A 6,878-nucleotide genomic window follows, 5' to 3' on the forward strand; every position below is an offset into this window, starting at 1 on the left:
CACCATCTCCAGTGATCATGGAGCCCAAGAAAGTAAAATCTCTCACTGCCTCCATTTCTTCCCCTTCTATTTGCCAGGAGTTGATGGGACCTGTGGCCATGATCTTCGTTTTTTTGCTGTTGAGCTTCAGACCATATTTTGCACTCTCCTCTATCACCCTCATTAAAAGGTTCTTTAATTCCTCCTCACTTTCTGCTATCAAGGTTGTGTCATCTGCATATCTGAGGTTGTTGATATTTCTTCCGGCAATCTTAATTCTGGCTAGGGATTCATCCAGCCCAGCCTTTTGCATGATGAATTCTGCATATAAGTTAAATAAGATGCTGTCTAGGTTTGTCATCACTTTTGTCCCAAGAAAAGCAATTCCCTTCATGGATCACTGCCTTTGAATAACTCAGAGAAGCTATGAGCTATGCCGTGCAGGGCCACCCAAGATGGACAAGTCAAAGTGGAGAGTTTTGACCAAACGTGATCCACCTGGAGCAGGAACCGGCAAGCCACTCCAGTATCCCTGCCAAGAAAACCCCATGGACAAAGACAACAGGCATATAAAATATAGTGTTTGGAAACGGGGGCGGGGGGGATGTTGGAAGAGACACAAGTAAAAACCGGGATGACCATCAGAGCTGGTGAGTCCTCTAGATACAGCTGGACTACAACTTCCATCAACCCTGACCATCGACCATGATATTTAGGGCTGATGGGAGCTGGAGTCCAACAGCATCTGGCAGAGCCCCAGGTCCCCCAGCCCTGACATTTATTTTCTCATACCTTCATGTGAATCAAAATCCTATCTAGAATGCTCCCCAAAGCATGAGAGCCTGATGAAAGTTTTGCCTGTAGTTAACCAGTAGAGCAGTCAATAGTACCAGTGGGCTCCTGCCACCTGCCTTCCTGACTGGTTATCAGGAAAACAAGGCAAGGGCTTAAGGTCACCACACCCAACTGAGATATGTATTGTTTCTTTCTTTGTAAAAATTCAGTCTGAAGAACATGTAACTCATGTTTTAATGAATTATGAAGTGCCCATATCTCAGATGTCAAATTTTCCTGGGAAAATTCTCTTGGGAATCATATTCCTCAAAGACTGGACAAGTTTAGGATTTTTTACTTTAAACACCAAGTGATTCATTCATCATTTGCACCTAATTCAGGAACGTAGATTGGCATTTTGCCTGTTAAAAACAAATCAAGGTTGACAATAGGCATAGAATGTCAGAATTCTCATTCGGGGCTTTCTGAAATGAAAGTTCTTGTTCTCGAATATTGATATGAATCAAGCCCTGGGGCCACAAAACGCACGGATATTTCTTGAGGTCGCCAGGTAGTTTGTCTTTCAGTTAATGGATTATGCCGCAAGTTTGGCTCCTTTTGATTTGGAATATAAGCATCTTCTTAAATCAAGGTTAGAGTTTTAAAACTTATTACTTCGAGGTGGGATGCAAAAATACCAGCCTCGTTCCCCGCCCGCTTCTTGCGGAGAGCAGCGTTTGCGGCGGGGCGCGGCGCAAGGTGTAAGACATAGGCAGCCGCTTCCCGCCCTCGACTTGCCCCCGGCGCTGATTTCCCACCTTGAATAGTCGCACAGGGGGCCCTGCTATCCCGAGAGACATCGGGAGCCCAGCTCGACGCTGATTGGCTCCCTATGGGCGGAGCGCTTGCGGGACCTGAGTGAAGACTTCGCTCTTCCAGGTCCGTTCCGAAGTCAGGAGAGCAGCGCTTCTCGTTGATTTTCAGCCACTTGGGTCTTGGGCTCGTGGTTGTGTGCTATAACTTGGATATTTTCTTTGTATTTTCTGAGGAGGAGAAAGAGACAGAAAAAGGAGAGGTGGGAGGGAGAAGATCGTGCTGAAAGAGGAGAAAAAACAAAGGGGAAAAGGGAAGATGAATGTTTATAGCACAAAGTTGAGAGCAGATGGGTACTGCTCCTTGCAAAAAGCACCTGTTCCAAAACCATATTCAAGAATTCGCTTAACTGCAGTTGATGGAGATGTTCACCTTTCCTCTGAGCCTTTCTAATTGCAGGACACACAGCTAAGCCAGAAGAGCCAAAGTTATATCTAATAAAAAAAATTCCTTCCAGTAGCACCTTAAAGACCAACTAAGTTAGTTCTTGGTATGAGCTTTCGTGTGCATGCACACTTCTTCAGATATAGTGCCCACTGTGTATCTGAAGAAGTGTGCATGCACACGAAAGCTCATACCAAGAACTAACTTAGTTGATCTTTAAGGTGCTACTGGAAGGAATTTTTTTTGTTTTGACTATGGCAGACCAACACGGCTACCTATCTGTAATTATATCTAATAGTGCCCGTTGTTGCTGTTTAGTCGTTTAGTCGTGTCTGACTCTTCGTGACCCCATGGACCAGAGCATGCCAGGCACTCCTGTCTTCCACTGCCTCCCGCAGTTTGGTCAAACTCATGCTGGTAGCTTCGAGAACACTGTCCAACCATCTCGTCCTCTGTCGTCCCCTTCTCCTTGCGCCCTCCATCTTTCCCAACATCAGGGTCTTTTCCAGGGAGTCTTCTCTTCTCATGAAACGGCCAAAGTACTGGAGCCTCAGCTTCAGGATCTGTCCTTCCAGCGAGCATTCAGGGCTGATTTCCTTAAGAATGGATGCCTTTGATCTTCTTGCAGTCCATGGGACTCTCAAGAGTCTCCTCCAGCACCATAATTCAAAAGCATCAATTCTTCGGAGATCAGCCTTCTTTATGGTCCAGCTCTCACTTCCATACATCACTACCGGAAAAACCATGGCTTTAACTATACGCACCTTTTACAGATAGGTAGCCGTGTTGGTCTGCCATAGTCAAAACAAAAAAAATTCCTTACTGGAAGGATTTTTTTTTTTGTTTTATACGCACCTTTGTTGGCAAGGTGATGTCTCTCTAATAGTGCCCACTGTGGTCTAAATACAAGATTGAACATATAGAGAGAAACGGTTTCTTTGTCAGCTGCTCTCAGAACACACCTAGAGATAGATACTTTTTATTATCTTCCTAGAGAGCTTGGGTTGCTCTGAATCTGCTTTGGTGGATCGGTGGGTTTGGCTGCAGGTGTATATTCTAAAACTTTATCCCGGTGTGTATAATCCCTGCTCCCGTACCTGTTCACGTCTTAGGTCCTATCTGCAGAATACATGGATATATTTCCCAAGACTTCTGGGAAATGTAGTTTACTGAGCGCTTTTAGGAGACCCCTGTTTCCCTCCCAGAGCTACCTGCGGGGTGGGGGTGGGGAGCAGGGCCATTGAGGGATGTAGCCTGGGGAGAGTTCTGAGAACAGCAAAAGACGTGGAGGGCCACATTTGGCCCCCAGGAGCCTCAGGTTCCCCTCCCCTAGTGCATAGATCATCTCTCTGACTTCTAGCAGAGCTGGTCAAAGACTGTGCCTTCAGGTCTGTTCTCAAATTGCTGAAGTGTTTCCTGAAACTGGATTAAAGCTGGTGTCCAAAGTACAAATATCCTAATGATTTTTATTTATTAATGATGGTGTGTAATTATTCAGTGAATTGCATCCATTATCAAAGAAAATACAGTTCCAGTGCGTTCTTTTCTTCTGAGCTGAATTTCTTTGTTGTTGCTGTTTTTCGGGCTGAATGAACAACTACTTTGGCGATGGGATAAACAACTCCACAACAGTGCAGTTGCTACTGAAGTAGATGTCCTAATTTACAGTATTTATAGTTTTAGTCATTAGATGTCGAACATGGACTTCGACGGAGAGCCAGAAAGTTTATATGGTAGCGTGGCCGAGCGGTCTAAGGCGCTGGATTAAGGCTCCAGTCTCTTCGGGGGCGTGGGTTCGAATCCCACCGCTGCCAGCAAGATTCATTTTATATTTTTGAGAGTTGATGTCACCCTTCCCCATAAAATATCCCTTGCCCATAGTTTGCTCTCATCTTTTAAATTACAGCTGCATGAAGGTAGTAATTGATTAATGAGTCGTTACTGAGTCAGTTGTCAGCATTTGAAACAAGTTTTTGCTGGCACTAGGCTTTAGCTAAAGCAAATGAAATCAGGGAATTTACTCTTGCACAGGCCGCAACACATTATTAAATGAATGCTTAATTAAATTAACAACTTGCTGTTGCGGTGTGTAAAATAAAATTTCACGTTGTTTCTGCCCGGTTTCGAACCGGGGACCTTTCGCGTGTTAGGCGAACGTGATAACCACTACACTACAGAAACTTACACGCCCACTCGCTTTCCTCAATGCTACCTAAACCTAATAGCAGCACTGTTTTTTTGTGCGTGTGTTTTTTAGGAAAGTTAAGGATTTAGATATGACGATGCTGAAAACTGAGTGCCTCGTGATTTTTAAAAGAAAGTTAAAGTCACTTTGTGGGTACAGAATGCTCTTATCATATAATTTAGAAAATCTAGAAAATTGGCAATTAGATGCTGGGCCACGCAAATACTTCCACGACAGTCACTTTCTTTGTCCGGCAGCAACAAACTCCAGCTTTGTACCCAAAAAACTATGTTATGAACTATGTGCTAAAAAGGGGAACAAACCCTTAGATCTGCATTTGGTCTTGGTCTTTCGCTTGTTTCATTCAGGGTGCCCAACCCTTGGTTTAAGTGGCGGGAGGGCCCTTCTGAGTTTTTCCCACGGCAATCACAAAGTTTCCCCCGTCAAAGACATTACAGAATCCACATCGTGACTTGACCCTTTTCTGCAACGAATGTTTTCTCTTGAAAAAACACATCATCTGCGGCAAACAAAGGTGGTTTGTAACATGTACCACTTATTCAAAAAAAAGTAAAAAAGACGACATGCGCGCACCCGAAGACATATTTTCGAGGGAAACATACTTTTAAAATTCGCAAATTATAATTGCGTACCAGAAAAAAATGGGCTCGTCCGGGATTTGAACCCGGGACCTCTCGCACCCAAAGCGAGAATCATACCCCTAGACCAACGAGCCACCACGCAGAAAGTTGAGCGCAGTAAAGTATTTGAACCTCGCAGATAACTTTCTATTCACGCTATTCATTTCCTTGTTTTGCTGTTTTTTAATATTCGCGTTGTGCTACTACCTCTACTTTTTTACTTTCATCTTCCTATATTTATTCCCCCCCGCTCTTCAAATCAGTTACCGCTAATAAATGGGAGTGCGGAATGGAGGTGCGGTCTGGTATAATATGTCCTCTCTGGAATCTTAAAAGTTCTCGTATTACAGCTTTGCCCAATAAATTAATATATAGTATGTACATCAGTCATAATTGCAAAAATGCTAACTGAGGCTGCACTTCTGCTGACGCTTATATGGAAGTAACATATGAGCAGACTTGCAATGGACTGAACTGTTTAGTCTGGTATCTATAAGCAGCTCCTTACCCTGAATTAATGCAAAAATATAAATATAAATCAGGCAACGCATTTATTTTGATATCTGAGCGGGAGATTTCAGGATATGTTGATTTGAGATTGGGTGGTCACAAAATCCTAAGATCACTAGTTAAGACTTTTTAAAATAATCCACGTAACGTTGTCGATTTAAATAAAGCATTTAATGCACGATTGCAAAGGAGATTTCAATGTACCAATGCAGGAAAAGGATTGCCCAGTTCACGGCGATTTATATAAGTGGGAGAAAATGTAAGGCCCCAGCGAGATTTGAACTCGCGACCCCTGGTTTACAAGACCAGTGCTCTAACCCCTGAGCTATGGAGCCTACATGTTAAACATGGTGCTGTTTCCTGTAGACAAAGCTCCTTGCCGCTTGCGCGCTGCTGTTCCTGCCTTAATGAGCAATGCTAATTTATGCTTCTACCGATGCTGAATCGTGCTCGCTGGCTAATACAGGCGAGCTCCGCAGTGGAATTCGCCCCGGAAACCCTGCAGGCGGCCCTTCTCATGATCGCTGCAGGCAGCAGCTTCAAAAGGCAGCGATATAGCAAGACAGGGTCGCCTTCGCGGCGGGGAGGAGGGAAGTGGGGAGATTGTGCAGGAACAGTGCCATCTGCCGACCGGAACGTGTAATTACAAGCGTCTGGTTCTGGCGTTGGGTGACGTCAGGCAGGCCACACTGCTTAAATCTCTTTTTATACAGGGCTCCACCGCCTTCAGCAGTTTGGTCAAACTCATGCTGGTAACCTCGAAAACACTGTCCAACCATCTCGTCCTCTGTCGTCCCCTTCTCCTTGTGTCCTCCATCTTTCCCAACATCAGGGTCTTTTCCAGGGACTCTTCTCTTCTCATGAGGTAGCCAAAGTATTGGAGCCTCAGATTCAGGATCTGTCCTTCCAGTGAGCACTCAGGGCTGATTTCCTTAAGAATGGATGCGTTTGATCTTCTTGCAGTCCATGGGATTCTCAAGAGTCTCCTCCAGCACCTGAACTCAAAAGCATCCATTCTTCGGCGATCAGCCTTCTTTATGGTGCAGCTCTCACTTCCATACATCACTCCTGGGAAAACCATGGCTTTAACTATATGGACCTTTGTTGGCAAGGTGATGTCTCTGCTTTTTAAGATGCTGTCTAGGTTTGTCATTGCTTTCCTCCCAAGAAGCAGGTGTTTTTTAATTTTGTGACTGCTGTCACCATCTGCAGTAATCATGGCGTGCTCTGGTCCATGGGGTCATGAAGAGTCGGACACGACTAAACGACTAAACAGCAACTACCTATATTTATATTCAAAGTTACTAGGGAGGGTGCCAAATTTTGTCCTCGCTCGGGGCAACCATATTACCAAAGTTTGCCCCTGATAGGTAGATCTTTGGCCTGAACCAGCAATGTTTTCCTTGAGCTGGCCTTGACTCTCAGTCTGGGGGAAAGGTGCCCTAAAGTTTTGTTTTCTTGTGTCTTCTGGAAACCTGAGGTTTTCCCCTAGTCAGCAGATACCTCCTGATATAGAAAAATCTGTATTTGAG

The sequence above is a fragment of the Podarcis melisellensis genome, assembly GCF_964234715.1.
Source record: "Podarcis melisellensis genome assembly, chromosome: 2".
Classification (NCBI taxonomy): domain Eukaryota; kingdom Metazoa; phylum Chordata; class Lepidosauria; order Squamata; family Lacertidae; genus Podarcis; species Podarcis melisellensis.